At 39.9% G+C, this 17,171-nt stretch overlaps 1 protein-coding gene across 1 annotated transcript in view; it reads right to left on the reverse strand.

The window, feature by feature from the left end:
- The window catches only part of RASGRP3 (RAS guanyl releasing protein 3), a 62,916-nt gene extending 58,932 nt beyond the window's left edge, over positions 1–3,984 (reverse strand). The window contains exon 1 of the mRNA XM_069852449.1: positions 3,780–3,984. The gene's annotated coding sequence lies outside the window, so the exon portion shown is untranslated. The remainder of the gene's footprint in view (positions 1–3,779) is intronic.
- Between the last annotated feature and the right edge of the window lie 13,187 nt (positions 3,985–17,171).

Consider the following 17,171-nt stretch of genomic DNA (forward strand, 5'->3'; position numbering starts at 1 on the left):
TAGATGATCTAATGACTTTGCCTGCCTTTAAATTTTATCAGCCTGTTGAAATAATTTTGCTGTAAATCAATGGGACTACTCATATGTTTAAGCACCTGTAAAAACATTTGCATGAGTCAGGATGTTATTCAGCACATAGTTATAAACTGGGTATTTTAGACATTATCAAAGAAATAATTTTTTAGCCCTAACATTTCTGTTTTAAGTGTTGAGCAGCTGCTTCTTTTTGTATAATTATTTTGACGCTGTCCAATTTCTTACTATGTTTTAGCTGGCTTTCTTTTCATGTTCCCTCTCCCCAGTTCTGCTATCTGAGTGAGACTACTGTAGACTGTACACGTGTTCTCAAAAAACACTTTGACTGCCCCAAACAGACACACTGGTAAAACTAAGTTGCTGCTCTGATTTCTTTATTTTATTTTATTTTATTTTATTTTATTTTATTTTATTTTATTTTATTTTATTTTATTTTATTTTATTTTATTTTATTTTATTTTATTTTATTTTATTTTATTTTATTTTATTTTATTTTATTTTATTTTATTTTTTTACCTGTAACATTAGCAGGCTTGATTGTGACTTGCAGCACAAAGCTCCCTTGTAAGGGCACCTGGTACAGTGGAATAGGGGCATAGGGAGAAATTAAGATACTTATGTTGGAGCAAGTGCATGAGGAATAATAAATCCTACTAAACTTGAGCTAATTTTGCACGAAAGCATGGGATAGTTTGTCTGTCACCAAAGTGCATTATTTTTTAAGTTAAATGATTTTTCTTAAGGTGAGTCACCTTTCCTGGAACAAGAAACCCCCACGCTGCCCACTCAGTATGGACAGTTAACTGAAGTGTTTGTTTGGCAACCGTAGACTTCCTTACATCTCCTGGCAAAATAATGGCAGGGTAGAAAGCATGTGAACCTCCACTTTCTTCTGGTATATCGAATTCTCCTGTTTAGTATTTATCTTGGAGTCTTAATAATTGCAACCCTGTTAGTACTTGTGAACACTCAAAAGTGTTTATATACAAAGAATCTCCTACAGAGACCTTAGAATCTAACAGGTAGTAAGATTTTATAAGGTGCAGGGGTGTGAATTTCATTCTGAAGCCTTCTGGAATCATTGGATCTTCAGGAAAAAAATCTGAGTTTGCAAACTTCGAACTCATGAGCTTGTCAGCTCTAACAGCGTTACTAATTCTTGCAGTTACAGAGGTAAGCTTGAAAACATTGGCCATAAGTTCTCAAAGGCAGAAAACCTTAAAGTAATTTCTGAGCTGTTTTTTTCTAAGATAATCTGACTTATTTTGAAAGAGCACAGTACGTTTAGAGCACCACTAGCCATACTGCTGACACATTTTCCCTGATTCCAAGTTGTTTTGAACCTGGCTTAGATGCCAAAATGGGAGAAGAGTGAAGAAAGAGTAGGGTAGCTTCAAGCCAGCGTCATATTCCCTGTACAGCATACTGTAAGAAACAGAAACTAGTTGAGTAGCCAGTGGAGTATGTTGTCCTTATAGTCAGAACAACAAACTCTGTTGTCAGTGGTGTCAGCAGCTCTCTTGGCTCCAGTGGATTTGCATCTGTGCATCTCATTAGAATTTGTTCTGTTAATTATTCATTAAGGATATGTATTTATTAAGAGTATCAACTAGGCAATTCTAAGTACCACCTATAATATTTTTTTATACGAATACATGTGGAAGTGCATCACTATATTATTTTAGCACCTCTTCCTGTATAATTACATCTCCTTACAGCTAAGCAATAGTTACTGTTTTGCTACTACATTAATGCAGTAAAAAGAAGCTTTAAAATAATGTTGTGGTGAGTGTTACAGACTTGAATAAATCTGAATGATAGGGTGTTTGTTGTTCAGTAGTATTGCACTAACTGATATCTCATGGAAAAGATTGCCTTTGTTTAACAGCAGAATTTGCAATGCTGCTTTGCTTGGGTGAGTATTTACCAGCAGTTTTGCCTCCATTCCTTCTCTCCATCCTATGAGTTTTACAAAAGCTTATCTGTGGTTACACAGTTTAACCTTACATTTTTTAATTGAAACAGTTGGGGTTTTTTGGTTTTTGTTTGTTTGTTTGTTTTTGTTTCTGCTTAGTCTTTGTGCAGTGAATCAGTTACTGAAATTGAAAGCAAGGAATGTTACCTGAGTGAGAGCATGCTTTGCTAGTTACTCAAATTGCAGTCTGAAGAGCTTTTATCTGTACAGGTTTCTATTTTTATCCATATTACAGGTGTTCTGTTCTTCACAAGACAAGACTTAAATAAATGAATACTTTGAAATGAGACAAAGAAAAGCCTGATCCTTTCTATGAGCAATGACTAATGTCTGCTTCATTGGAAGTGCTGCTTGGCACCTCCCTGGATCAGAGTTTCAGCTGACTGCTGTTATTTACAATTGTCCTATCGCAGCTTTTCACCTACATGGGTGACATCCTGCTTGCTATCTTCATAATAACAGACTCTAAACATAACAGCATCCATGGGGATACAGCAGAATAATAACACATCATACTTCCTTTTTACTCACCAGCAACTTTTTGCCATAAACCACTAATCCTAAGCAACATCAGAATAATAAATAAATAATCCGAGTAGTGTATGCATAGAGGTAGTGTGTTAACACAAGTGAGACTAATACAAAGGGTTTTTTCCATAAATCATTCAAAGAAGATGAAAATTGCAAGGTGAAATCCCAAATCTAGTATTCTATAGCTTCTATCCTCCTGCCTTCAAATCACAACAGCATTTCCTTTGTTAGAAGAGCAAAGGTCATATTGGAAATCAAAATCAAACACAATGTAAAAATAAATTCTCATTTTTCTTAATAGTCTGTCTTGTCAAAGCTAATTCCATGAATTAATATGGTCTGTACACTGGTATGTCTTAAATATGTCTCTTTTGTTAGGAATGGTTGGACTCGATGATCCGGTGGGTCTCTTCCAACCTGGTTATTCTATGGTTCTATGAAATAGGAGCACCTTACACAGGCAGTCATGATATCATAACTCTCTGTGTAGTATCTGGTAATAAGTAGACTAAAAATTTCCACTCACATTCTACTGTCAGTTTAAATTAGGCCTCAGAATGGTAACTACATGGTATTGCAATGCAAAACTACAATGAATAATATATATTGATATCTATATATAGTATATTTTTAATGCATGCCTGCATACATACACAAATAACCCACCATAATAAACTCTAAAACTAGAGAAAATTCAGATGCTTTAATTTTGGCTAAGTTCATATGTTCAAATATACCTCATGAGTACAAAATTAAATTCTCATGGAATTTCAGTTAGAAATGATGTATTTTGATATGTTTATGTATTCTAAATTAACACATCTTGTATAAATATATATTACATATACTTCTCCATTTATCTGTCTCTAAATCTATATATTTAACCCAATGCAGAGCTGACTTCATTATTTTTTCTTTGGGGCATATGGTTACTGTCAACATTTCTCTAGTACTGAATCACAAATTATAAGATGAACATGACTCAGGTGAGGAAAACAACAAAGTTATCTTATGGATATATGACAAAAAAACTTCTTTTGCTTAAGGAAAGTTCTGAAGAATTCATAATTGAATTCAGACTTTTTTACCTAAAACTCAGGCGTCCTACCAAACCTTTATCTAAAAATCAGATATAACTCCTTCTCCAAAGCTCATTCTGTTTTCATTCACCAGTCTGACTACATATAAAAAGACATGGAGAATGCAGCAAGCAGAAATGCCTGAAAGAGACACTTACCTTAATTTGAGAGGTATCTAACTTTCAGCACACTCCTTTTTCTTTTAAAGAGTTCTTTGCATGGTGCTGTGATGCTGAGATTATTTGCTGCCTGGCAGTGTCCTGTACATGACTCTCACACTCAGCAGCCCTGGGAGGGCCATGGAAGGAGAAGCAGGACTGTGCTCTGTTCATTCCCAGCAGCTTCACTGGGCTGGGGCTCTTCTGAGCTCAATTAGTTCTAGATTGTTTGGCTAAATGGCAGCCACACTTCCTTCTATTCTTTCCCAACTTAGTTTTCCTGCCTCCAGTGGTGCTTTTTCCTTTCTTTGGACTATAAATAGGCCTGCCACAACACAGTCTATAGCAGTAAGGAAGGCAGGAAATGCATTTAAACAAAGGAAAGATCTTAGGGTTTTTTGCCCCCCCTCCCCCAGCAGAAGAATTTGATAAAAGATTGCCCTGCAGACACTGTTCTCCTGTGGAGACTTGACTTGTTAAAAAACATGCTAGGATATAATTTTTTGTACTCAAAAAAAAAAAAAAGAGGAGAGATAGCAGCACTAGGACTTTCGACCTTAGCCTCTTAAGTAATTATCACCTCCCTTAAATATTTAATTTTGATTATATCTTTGAAATTGTTTGAGATTACAGAATCAGAACAAAGATTTCCTTTGGCTTAGAAAAGAGGACAAACATGGCTAACAGGTTATAGGATGACAAAATGTATGATATAGGAGGTGCAAATCCCAGATGCTTAAGAGTGATGTTTAAAGTCTGTGAATCACCAACTCATCTAAGTAGTTTCTTCCTCAGTGAGATCTACTTGCAGCCTGAAGTTGGAGACTAAGAGGTTAGAAGCCTTTAAGCAAATGAAGTGCACTTACATGCATGGAAACCTAATTGTCATGCATGAATTCAATGTGATTGGCTGTGCAGCTGTAGCTCTTGAATGGCAGCTGTGTTAAAATCTTCAAATACATTTTATGACTTAATTTGAGATAAAGAATTATTTTGACAGGCTTTAGGTCAAGTTTTCATCAGAAGCTTTCAAATTTTAAATATTTTCAGCTTAGTGGTTTTAAAAATACATAACCATGCTTCCAAGGACCTGTCAAGCTTAAAAACCAAACACAAACCAAACAATATTTTCCCATTATACTCAGTTAAGATGATAATGTTATACTGTACTTACCTGGCACTTTATCTCTTCTCACTCTTCCCACAATTTCTGCTGTCTGAGGTACACGCCTTTCTTTCAATTTATACAAATAGTGTAAAATGCTGTAAAAAGGCTTTCTGCTAGTCTTTACATTGGTAGTTTCATGTTAGAACAGCAATGTGCTTATTGAAGGTAGCTAAGACTGTAATGCATGGTTTGGGATTGGTGATTATTTTAGTGGGAAGGTAGAGATTTAAAAGGTTGCTAAGATATTGCTACACGGATAAGTAATTTTTCTTCTGTTTAAGGTTTCTATGTGAAATATACACATATGTATCCTGCTGAAATTGGTGAGAGTTAAGGTCCTGTGGCATTTGAGGAATTTGGAAAATGTTAAACCTTTTGTTTAAGTCATATTATGTAGGAAATGATCATGACTGTTAGCTAGTATGGTATTTTATGTATGAATTTGCAAATCTGTGTTAGTTTTAGGTAGGCTAGGCGATGCCAGAGAATTTTAAAAATCAAGAGCATCTTTAGGAATGTGCGTGCATTTTTGAGAACTTTGCAAAGACCTGTCTCTCATGACAAGAATGTGATTGTTTATGAAGAAAAGAAGAGACATACAAGTGATGGGTGAATAAAGATTTTTGTTGATTTCTCAAAAATCTATAATAACTGAAGACCAAGGTTTTCACTGAAAGTACTTTTTTTTATAAAGGTAAACCAGAATGGTGCCAGTAGAGCACAATTGGCAGGAGAATGCTTACACTGATTTTGCTGGCAGCCTTTCTTTCAAACACACACATCCTTTCTTAATGTTATTCAAAGCATCTCCGAATATTAAAAAGAGAATGCAGGGCTAAAGCAGAATTTTTTTCCTCTGTCACTCCAGTTTTTCCCACTGGAAGAAATTCTCACCCATGTGCAAACTTTTTCACTCCCATTTTACCCTTACAGTCTTGAGGAGTGTCTGTCTTGAGGGAGGTCTTCAGAGCTTCCACTTCAGTGTTTCCTTTGGGTATCGATCAGATAGCTGATGGAGTCACGAGAGAGCTAGGAGCAGAGTGAGAAAGAGTTGCTGAAGGCAGATACTTGTAAGGTGCAGTTACATTTTTCTGTGTCAAAGCAGAAGGGTTGTATGGATATTTTCTCCTATAGCCCCATTTTTACTCACCTTTCTTAAGCATTAGCCTATAGGACAAAAAATGGCTGTATGAGCAGATGCAGAGTAGCACTGTGGTGCCCAGAACTCGGGGGGATGGTTTTGGTCCCCTGGAATTCAATGCATCTTGTCTTTCAGGGCACTCTGTGCCCTGAAAATACATGGATGTGTGAACGTGTTAAGAATGCAAGCAAACTGTATTTGGTGAGTTCCTGTATGCAGAATCATCTTGTTCATGTAAAGAGAAATGTGAATTCTTTACCAGAGAACTCAGACTGAGATATCCAATGGCAGCATGACAAAAACACTGCTTTTTGCTGGAGACTTCAAAGAAGCTTTGCACAAATAATTTTGATTTCTACCAATGAGTCACAAAACATGAAACTAGATGCTTTGATATGATTTCCGCTCTAGTGATGATTACTGAGTTCGTTCTAGATCCGCGTGTGGCCTTTCACAATTAGAACGGTGAAAATGGTATCAAATTCCCACGACATTTCAGTATGGAAGGTTTTCAGAGCAGCCTCTGAAAGAAAAAGCTGAACTACTGAAGCCACCTCCTCTGCTTTTATGTTGCCCCTCCCTTGTGCTGCTGAGCAGCATTGTGTTATGCCACCCTTTCCACTGACATCAGTGGGAATGGGTTTGACATAAAGTCAGCACCAGCAGGACAGCACACTCTAGTTTTTCATGCCTATAATTCATTAAATAGCTTGAATTCTTTACAGTGTTATTCCTGTCCCTCTTGTCTCCTCACTTGTCTTCTTTTTGCTTTCATGTTTCCTTGCTTTATGGAATATGTTGCAAGAAATGACCTAACTTTCCGTGGTAAAGCTATAGTGAGGAAGAACAATAATAAACAGGTTTTTATCTTGTATAGCTCTTGTTTAGTCTACCTAACTTAACACCAGGGAAATAACTTGTCTCAGAAGTATTGAGTAAATTATAAAGACACAGACTTTCCTTTTGATTTTTGATCCTGTTAAACACAGATGGTCTTTCTGGACTGCAGTGCAGACTGTGGGCCACATTCCTATCTTCTACACATTGGTGTTGCTTCATCAGCTTCAGTGGAGCGGCACTAATTTGAGCTGTCTGGGGAATCTGGCCAATTGGTTTTAATGGATCTGTGCCAGTTCATAGCAGTTGAGGAGCTGTGAGTTTAAAGGGCTTTCTAATTGTAGTATATATGCACTCTACAGAAAATGTATCGTTTTCCTCCTCTCTGCCACTCAAGCAAATCATCAAAACACAGAAATATCCCAAAAGATCTACCACTTACAGCTATGGGGCAAGCTGAGGAACAGTTCATTGTGACCTGAAAAAAAGAACTCATGGAAAAAATGTGGGTTGGACTCAAGCTGTGAGTCAACATACACTTAGAAGATAATGTGCTGGTTGTCTGCCCTGTGTGTTTGTGGCCTCGTGAGGTTAGCGTAGTTATGCTCTGCAAGCCCTTACGCCATAAACTACCTTTGTGTGGTTCAGATTGGTTGTGTGGTAATGAAGGGAGACAACAAACAGAAGTCTAATTTGTTTTTCACCTTCTTGCTTACCAAAACACAATGCATGTTTTTTTCTCTGTACCTTATAAAAAGAACATACATTAAACCTGATGGCATAATAGTGAAGATTTATGTTAAAGCTTCATTTACAAAATATACAAGTTCTTAGGGCCCAAACTTTATGTGCATCCCCATTTCTTTCCTGTGACTGATTTCTGTATGAACAACCAGGAGTTTAAATCTTTTAGGAAGGAGGATAAGGAAATATTATCTTCATGGTATTGATGAGGAAATAGAGTAACTTGACAAAGGTATCACAGGAAGTAATGCTTTTATGTGGAAAGCTTATTTTCTTGGTTGTTTTTGCTTTTAATCCTTTCTCCATCTTGTATTTTACTTGTCCCCTCTTCACTTTCCAGTCATATCTTCTGACCTGCTTAGGGTATACATAATTCAGACTAGCAGAACAGGTCTTTGCTTCCAGCCAGCTCATGGTTTCATCTTTTATATATATATACATATTTACAAACTGATTTATGGATAACACGTAAAGTTTTCACGCAAGTGCCCTTGTGTTTTTTCCCTCGCTTGTAAGAAGCTGCTATAAAAAACTGCAACATTAACTCGCTGTTCTGCAAAACTCCTTTGTTCCACCATCCCTCAAAAGTGTCAGCACTGTTGCTGTAGAGTGGCAGGTAGTGTTTTGTTCCACAAAGGTAAACTGTGCTCCAAGAAGTTGTTCTTCTGGTGCTGCCCATCTTTCTCGGTGGCTTCTCTGCTGTCCTGGCTGCTCAGAATAGCATGTCAGACCTCCCCACCCCTGACTGCATTCCTTGTTCATACAGGGAGGGCAGCTGCTATCACTATTGCTAGCATTATCTCATTATTTCCTTTTTCCCACCTGTATCCATCCTATTTTCTTGGTTCAAACCTCCACTGAGAGAAAACCTTTTTTTTACAGCACTTAGCACAGCAAGGTGTCCATTTTTGACTCCCATGCATTATGACACAATGGTTTTAATAATGGATGGAAGATCTCAAGCATTGTAGTCCTGCACTTCAGCCTTTAGATGGGTGATCTTTTCTACTCTTGTATTTATTTTAATGTGTGTCTTCTAGAAATGAAATTTCCAAGGAAAAAAAGTGAGAAAAGAAACAGCAGTGACAAATTGTTTCCTCCTTTGTAGAATAATATAGTAATAGAAGAGTAACAATGGGTTTTACAGGTAATCTCTAAGAAAAATACTTCCCTGCCAGAATGTGCTAATTTTCATGGTTGCCAGAAGCTGGGTGCACACCATTTTACTCACCCCTCATAGTCAGATGTAGATTAGGAAAGATAATATTTAAAAATGGCTAGTATTCATCTACTTTTTTATTGGCTTGATGGAGTTAGGTTCTCATTTACACTGGTTTCCCATATGTCAGTGTGAATTTATTCTCCTGTAGCTTCCTTTGCCCCTGTTCCAAGGGGGTTCCATTTGCCAACCAAACATTTCTGGATTTCAAGGTATCGATTTCTTATATTGGCTAGAGCAGGGGATACAGATTAAGTTGTCCTAAACACTGTTGTGTCAGCTTATGGACAACATCGTAGTCCAAGCCCTTTAGCTGCAGTTTAGGGTAGGGCAGGGGTATGGCTATACAGTTCTCCGTTGGAAGTCTAGATCGTGTTGACAAATATGTTCTTCTGCTGCAGCGGTGAATTGACCACCATAAATCATAACAGAACATGGACCCTTTTTCTGGCACATGTGCTGGGAGTGTAGGTGATTGATTTGCCCTACCAAGAGGTGACATCTCTTCAATCCCAGATCTCTGTTGCCTGCACCTGTCTCTGCTGCAGACTCCTCTTCTAAAAGGAAGAGCTGCTCCTTCACAGTTCCTGTCAGGTGCTGTGATAGGATGTCACCTCCTGGCTGGCCGTAAGGGGCCTTTGAGAGGCCCCAGGGGACAGGAATAGCAGTGTGCGCAGTGAGAGTTCCTAAGCATGAGGTTTCCCCAGTGACTTCAAAGGCACAAGGATCACACAGTGGATATCTGGTTTGTTTTGTTGGGAAGATGAGTGTCTGTTTGTGGTTGTTTTTTCCCACCCCCTGCATTCCTAGGAATTGTTCCAGCTCAGTTAATTCCTCCCCAACCTCCTTGACCTCTATGTATGAGCTAGCTTTACATGAGCTGGACTAGCTAACTGCTTTCAGCTTGGGGTAGGAACTTTGTTGTGCAGGAGATTAAATAGTTGAGTTCTCATGCATCAGGAAGAGCCCTTAGAGTCAGCTGGATTTTAGGTGACAGCTTTTACCTTAGGTTAATGGGTGTTTTAAAAAACAGCCATCATAAGACTCTAGTTGCTCTGCAGAAACCTTGAAAATTCTATCGTGCTTTTACTCTGATTTTGACTTTAGGATTTTCAGTTGCTGTTCTGTTCTTTTTTGAGGCTCACGTTTCACACTTCTCCCTTTGCAGAAACACAGATTCTATCTTTGGAGCTTTTCCTAAACCACTGTTTCAGAGTTACGAATTTTCTTATTCCTTAAACACGAACAATGAGGCACTTCAGATGCTGTGCTGACCTCTAGTGACAAAGGCAGGTGGAAAAGTATCTGTGCTGTTAAAACCTGTGAACAGCAGGCTTCCCTGGAGCTCTCCTTTCTGCAGTTTTCAGACCAAAAAAAATGATAAAGACTTAATCTCTCCTACTGTACCTCCACTTTTTTATGATTTTTGCTTATATTTCTGTCCAGCTGTTGAACAGCTGGTGCTGAATTCAGATCTCCTGCGTGTTGTGTAATGGGAGAATTCTATTAACTTTTATTGATATTCATTAATTATTAAAAAAAAAATTTGCAAGCTGCCGATACTTCATTCCATTTATGATCCTACTATAAAAAGCCTTATATAAAGAGAGCTGAAATCCCAAAACTCAGAGTTCAAAAATTTTGTTTTGACTCTTACTTTTTGTCCATTAATTGCAAGTACCTTTTAGTTCATGTTTCATATTGTCAACAGGGGAGTTGGAAGAGTTCAGTGAGAGGCTACTTGTTCTGAAACATAGGAAAAAAAAAGATAATTAGCAAATTTCTCCAGCATTACTAGATCTCTTTCGAAAGATTTTAAATGCTCTCTTCCTCACAGTGTTGAACTGCTTTACTTTTCAAAATTTTGAAGTGTTAGAAAACCGCTGTGGTTCTTTATACACTGGGAGCACAGTTAATCCCTGTGTGTCACTGGATTCACTGGAGTAGCACCAAAATTAGGTGGGAAAATCTTAATACAGATGCTGTCAAATGCACTTCATAGAATCATTGAATAGTTTGGGCTGGAAGGAACCTTAAAGATCATCTAGTTCCAGCCCCCTTGCCATGGGCAAGGACACCTCCCACTAGACCAGGCTGCTTAAAGCCTCATCCAGCCTGGCCTTGAACATCTCCAGGGATGGAGGATCCATTCTGTGATTCTGTGATTCTGTGATTCTCTGGGTAAAGAATGATCAACATATAACAATACAACGTGCTTGTACAGCAGAATGAAGAGATGACAGTGGAACTCATGGAGATCTAAAACAGCAACATTAGAAGTATAAGGGAATCACAACAAAAGAGGGCTGCTACAAGAACCTTGTGTTTGGTGTGCCCTGGAGGCTGGTAGACCATGTGCGAGGAGCTTGTGCTGAGGGTCTATGCCCTTGAGTCCTGTATACAGCTGGGTATCTTGGAGCTGTTTGGTTAGGTGTTTAGACAAAGAAAATGCCTATAGTGTTAGAATTTCTCAGTCTATCTTCCTTGTGGTACGCATCTGCATGTTTTGTTAGGTCTAGTATTTGGTAGATGGGTCGTGGTTGGGATAATCCACGACATGTAGGAGTTGTGGGCAAAAGGACATCTTTATTGATTTTACAAGACTTTTTATACCCTTTCAGGAACTGCGCGTTCATATATGATTGGTTTAACTAGAGACCAACAGTTTATAATTGGATGACTCTTTCTCAGTTCTAACTTCATAATTGGGTGATTCCACCTGCGGCCTGGCAGCTTCCTAATCTTGTTTACTCGGCTCTTCTTGGCACCTTCCAGCTTCTCCAAGGATACACGGGCATCTGTTCAAGGCCAATGTTAAGCTCACACTCTGACTCCCCGAACGAGCCGTGGTTTCCCACATAGATGCAATGTTTTTAGCAAACACTCAGCCATAAACCAAGTTTTACTGGATGAAGTAAGGGCCAGCTTGACTAAAAGTAGTTATTGCTACCTGCTTGTGGAATAACCCAATACCAGAGCTACTACCAGATGTGAAAACAAGATATATCTCTGGATGCATTATGTATTGTTTCATTCAATAATGAAACCCTCAAAAGCTCCCTATCATCTGCTTTGTCTAATATTGCAATGAGTAATATTGTTAATGTAATTTGGAGGTTTTTTTTCAGCTTAAGGGAATTTTAAAATAATAATTTTCTATTTTCTTTAGTTTTTGGCAAACTGACATCTAAGCTTGAGCAAATGTGAATGAAAAGTCCATGTTCATTCAGCTCACTGTTGTGCAAAGGATTTCCCTTTCCTGTTTTAGTTTTGAAAATTTCTTATTCCATGTTTGCTGTTCAGCTCAGTTTGTTGATGCTGCAGGCCAAAGAAGAACACATTCATTGCTGAAAGCATATAAACATTTCTTGCTTGTGGTAAAATAAGGAAAATGAACATCATGTAGCTTTGGGTAGTTTTGGGAAGAATACAAACTTGACTTAGTGGTGGTGTCTTCTGTTTCTGTGAGGAGAGAGACCTCTGTGACAGATGGGATCAGTTTACCTTGGTGGAAGATTTTTCTTAGTACCGGATAGTAGCTATCAATTTCCCCACATGCCAAATCTGTATTTAGAGATTGAAAATTACTTTGTGGACTCCAGTGCCAATGAACAGGAAGGAATAGGTGCATGGGATAATAAGGCTTTGGGCCATGAGCAAATGAGAGGGCAAAAAGCAGAAGTAGGATTGCAGTGAGGACTGGCCCTGCAAAAGGGTATCAAAAAGGATAGAAAGTGAGGAATGCCTTTGTGGCAAGAGCTAAGCTGCAGCAGGAAGGGGAGGTGTGGATCCTGAGGATGGTGGCCACTCATAAAGTGACAGGGACCATTTAGATGTCAGGAAAAGTTTAATTCAGTTTTAGGTGGTGTCATGGTCCGCCCGTAAGTGGACGCGTGGTGGTTTGTTTCATTTATGATTTCAGAGTGCAAATAATTCAAAGAGTCAAGAGAGTCAAATTTCGATCTAAACTGGCACTTTATTAGTTATGCCTATAAAGCAACTTACAGAGATCAAGACAGACAGAGATCAAGAAGAGAGATGGGGAGAAGAGGGAAGGAAAAGGGGTTCATAGCTACCACCACGGGTCCACAGATGTCCAGCGTCTCTGGGAGTCCTGGTCCAGAAGGCGTTCCATTGTTTCAGTCTTTGATAGAGGTGATCCCACAGTGGAGGGGTGTTCTTCTGTCTTGGTCTTCTGTTACCCCCCCTAATTCAGGTGCTCCAGAGCTGTCTTTTGTGCTAGTCAATACACCTGTGACCCACCTTTGCCTGTGGAGATGTGCCAATCCCCACCTAGCAGGCCACACATGCCAAGAGATGAGTGTCTGCAGGTCTCCTCTCCTTGCGCATGTGCTCCTTCTGGTGGCGGTGGTCGACCTGGGGTCTCCTGATGCAGGCCAGTAGTCATCATCACCTTGCACGCATGCTCTATTGGCTATGGGTCTATGGGAAGTCCCGTCATTAATCTTCCTGTCTTTTCCTCCTCGCTTCATGGATCTTTCACAATGGTAGGGAGCAAGGAGGCTTGAAGACAGGTACAAAACATTTTTGAGATAAGGAGGCAGGTACAGGTAGTTAGGTACAAAGCATTTGTTCCGTACCAGCTCTGGCTGTTTTTCTGAGGCCTGCATTTGTGATTTATACAGTCAAGTTCTGAGGCTAAAAATGAGAAAATGTTGAGACAGAAATCGATCCTTTGACCGACTCTTACAGGTGGAAATAGATTATATCAGGCTTGTAACTTTGGAGCAGGTCCTACCCACCCTTCAGGGCATTTGCCTCCTGGTTAAGAAGTGGCAGAAATTGAACTTTTAATGTGAAAGAAATAATAAAAAAAATCTTCTTTGTTGCACTCAAAACTTTTCTGCCAGAGACATTCCTCATTAAACACACATGGTGGGATTTTTCAAAAAAGCTTGGCACAGCCTTTGTTCTGCTCCCACTGGAATCTGTGGAGGTGCCACAGGTTTCAGTGTGAGGAGAGCTAAATCAACATGGAGCACTTTGGTAAATCCAGCCCAGAGCGGATCCTGGCAGTGTGAGTAAGTAGGGATTGGAGGTGATGCTGAAACTGTCACATAGAAATTTTCCATGCTGGCTAACAGTATCCTCTCCATCCCCCTTGGTTTAGCACGAATGGAGAGCAGCATGTGGCAAAGCATGACTTGAGGGGAAGAGAAATCAGTGTAGAAAGAAATAAGAAATCCTAATTTCCTTCCTCCTCTGTGTCTTTTGTCAGAACAAAAACTTTGCTGCAGGACTTTCCTGCTACCTGAGGTTGCCACTCAGCTTTTCAAGAGCATATTGGTCAACAGCAAGCAACAATGCACATCGTGCACACTGCTCATTCCAGATGGGATTCTCCTGAGATGGGCTGAGCAGGTTGGTGTTCTGTTTTTTCCAAAGTGAAAGGCTCCCAGCATGTACTCGGGTGTGGGAGAAGAAGGGAAAGGCGTGATGTCCCCTCTATCAGATTTCCTGTCTCACATAAAGATAGGGAGCAGAGGCTGCTGTGTCAGGTCACAGCCTCTCCACATGGAAAAATGTAGCTTGGAAGGGACCTCTGGAGGCTCCTGGTGCAATCTCCTGCTTCAGGAAGGGCAAACTTCAAAGTTTGGTGAGGTCACTCAGCTGCTGTAGCACAGAGAGAAGAGTAGAGTAATCACAGGCCTCAAACACAGCTGGGACAGAACATGCAGCCTGTAGACTTCTGAGTCAAAATATACATCTGGTGATTCAGTGGTTTTGAAGGAAATTTGTCATGGCTGGCACCCAGCATTTCTTTAGTTTATGTCCTCCTTTCCCCACCAGACAGTAATATCACTTATTAATGCAGGTTATCACAGGTTAATCTTATTTAAACGCATGTTCTCTGGTACATGAGTGCTCAGATAGTAAAGGTTGGCAGAGCTGGTGCTGGTGTGCAAGGTCTTTCACAGCTTGATGCGCAAATGCAGCCTATGCTAGATGTTCAGGCTGTGCCCCAGGAAAGTCCAGATTTTCTAGTTCTCCTGTGTTAGGATGTTCCTGCATGTGAACGCAGTTGTTGTCTCCCAGTCCTTCACATTCTCCCAAAGAACACTGTCACTCTCTCACAAGCTGACATTGTTACTCATCAGGAAGCCTTCAGCAAATAGATGATTTTCCTGATTCACTCACTCTTACTTTTCCTGCTTCTTGTTTTTGGACACATTGCTTAGCTTCCCAAGGTAAATTTCAAGGTTGTTCTGATAGAAAAAGTTATATTAATACCAAATAATGACCTCCAACGAGAGTAGTAGCATCTGTGACACACAATTCACCTCCTTTTTGCTTAAATTGCTCCTTAATAGCTCCCTTGGCCTGCTTAGTGTTAGGAGAGTCTCCAGCAAGCACAACCTACTCTTCAAAGTGGGTGGCATTACTGAAAGAACAATACTGTAGTCTCTTCTAGAGGCAGCAGTGGGGTTTTTAAGTTTGCTCTGCACTCTGAAGGAACGCACTGTGGTTCAACTGTTGGCCAGAACAAGCCCATGACATGCTCTAATGGTGTCTGTCACCTTTCCTTTTGAAAAGCTGAGAAAGAGTGCCAAAGCCAGAAGCCCCTCCACTGCTATATGGACATCACTCAAGGGGCAGTAAAGAACCCAAAACTCAGATTCAAACCCCCGTGATGGGGAGGATCACTGCGAGCTAATACTTCATGACAACCGCTTTGGTGCCTTTAGCGTTTTAGGACTTCTCTTAGTCATGAATTTATTTGAATGTGTCATTTGCCCCTGACTAGCTGAATATTTGTCATGACTGCCAGTTTTGTCTCTCAGATTGAAATGATCTGTCCAGCTGTGACTGATTTTTTCTGAAGGAATGTTAGTGCTCACTTTGAATAGTTTTAACATTGGCTAATTTTTCACTGAATAGCATCCCAACATGAAAGTATCTATTCATGTCAGATGTCTTTCTAGCTGAAATGTGTGTAACTAGTTCTGTAGTAACTTCTCATTGACACAGTGGCATCATAAGAGAACAGCAGAATTCAGTTCTACCATGTCAGCAATTTTATTTTTTGTAGCAAGGAAATGGCTGGCTGAAAAAGGACTAATATTTTTTTTTAAGGGTCCATATGAATGTAAAAAGTCATGGTGCCATTTGGTATAAATTGTAATCAGTTCCAGACTCGGCTGCACACAGAAACTTGAATCACGGAATTTTAAGTGGTAGTTTCTGTATTTTTAGGGCTCTCACCTAAACCACAACTCTTGTTACAAGTAAAAGGCTACATCAGTGGTGTCCAATCCCTTGTCTTAATGATGTTAAGAAAATGTTTATTTAACTATGAATCAAAATTGTATTCCTAAGCCCTGCAGCTTTTCAGGTGAAATGACAGGACCAGCCTTACTACACTGAGGCAAAGTAGGTGGGCTCCAGAGGCTGAGGTCAGGTTGGCTGAATTTCCTTTAATTCCTTCAATTGTGGTTCCTTAGTTAAAGCATTTCTGAAGGCCTGGAGCCAGGCAACGTGGAGTACTAAGCACTGGTATGTAAGTGGAGGTTAGGCTGTTTGGTCTGCTTTTGGCTCCTGTGTGTGTTTTAAGGTATATTAGAAGTAAGAAGAGGCAAAGGGAAAGGCAGAAGCATGCGCAAAGTATGCTGTTTGCCTATAGTCTTTGTAATAGAAGAATGTGGCTGTGATGAGGACATGGCTATTGAACCAGAAGAATGTTTTCAAGCTTCACTCAGGGCTTGGGTCAACTGCTGCCCTCTTGAATCAGGCAGTGGAGATGGAAGGCGGCTGCACACACCAAAACCTTTTGTGAATTGCTATTAACACATCTTAGTAGGCCAAGGGGCCACTTAGGCTCAGGTTTGGTGGTTGGTTTGTTTTCCGCAGAACCAGGGCTAGTGTGTGTGCCATCTCTCTGAAACCCACACTGATAGCTTTTAACACTGTGACCAATTGCAACCATGTGTGTAAGGCAAATGAGATGAAAAAGCCAGTACAATCTGAGGTCTGTGAAGTCTGATGAACAGCTAGAGACAAGTGACTCAACTAAACCTCCCTGCTGAGAACATGGACCACATTTGGTTTGGCAGCAGTTGTGTCAATGCATGTGCATCCATCACCCTGCCCTGGCACCCACAGCTGGAGACGCGTGCTGCCGGTGCTTGTTGCAAGTGACAGAGGCGCGAGGAGCTGGAGTCAGTCTGCTGAGGAGAGTTACGGAGAAAGGTCATAGGAATTCAGGCTTCATTTCAGCTTTGTTGCTCATGGAACAGCTTGGGTTTGGAATGGCTGTTTTTTTGT

This window comes from Phaenicophaeus curvirostris, chromosome 2, assembly GCF_032191515.1.
Source record: "Phaenicophaeus curvirostris isolate KB17595 chromosome 2, BPBGC_Pcur_1.0, whole genome shotgun sequence".
Lineage (NCBI taxonomy): Eukaryota > Metazoa > Chordata > Aves > Cuculiformes > Cuculidae > Phaenicophaeus > Phaenicophaeus curvirostris.